Source organism: Cyprinodon variegatus, unplaced genomic scaffold (assembly GCF_000732505.1).
Source record: "Cyprinodon variegatus isolate N-32 unplaced genomic scaffold, C_variegatus-1.0 Scaffold1443, whole genome shotgun sequence".
NCBI classification, from domain to species: domain Eukaryota; kingdom Metazoa; phylum Chordata; class Actinopteri; order Cyprinodontiformes; family Cyprinodontidae; genus Cyprinodon; species Cyprinodon variegatus.
In genome coordinates, this window is record NW_015151896.1 from 110624 (window position 1) to 111322 (window position 699).

Consider the following 699-nt stretch of genomic DNA (forward strand, 5'->3'; position numbering starts at 1 on the left):
TTGACAAACCTCAGGTTCTAGCAGCACAACTGGCCATGGAGAATGGACAAGCTCTACACCCCCTGCAGGGTACATAAGAGGGTAAATAAGAGCTTGCCTAACAGGTTTACATGTGCTTTGAGGACTCAGAGAAAGCTTCCAACTGCGTCACTTTTTAACCCCTGTGGTGCCCCTGTAGTGCTTCAGGAGTACAGAGCTTGGAGTCTCCAAATTGGGGCCATTTGATCTCTGATTGGTGGCTAGGCACCCTGTTAGAAATAGGATGAGGATCAGAGACCCTAATCCTCCACGTTGAGAGGAGGCAGCTTAATAGACCAGGCCACCTGTTTGAGATGCCCCGTGTTTCAGGTATGTCACATTAGCATGAGCCCCAGCGGACAGCCAAGGACACACTGGAAGAACTATGACTCTTGGCTGTCCTTTCAACACCTCAGGTTTCCCAAGACAGTTTCTTGAGAAGGGGAAGACAGTTTTTAGTTATCTTTCTCTCTTCCACCACAGCAGATGTGCTGTGAAAGAGCCCCACTTCAGTTCCAGAGTTTAATTTTGTTGAATTGAGTTTCAACAGTCAGTGCTGGTTTGTGGCATCAAGTCATTATATCGTGTTCCAATGGGTTTTTGAAATCCTCAGTCAACACATTACTGTAATACACAGATTAACCAAGATCGATTCTGCGTCCTTCTGTTAACAAACTTTGT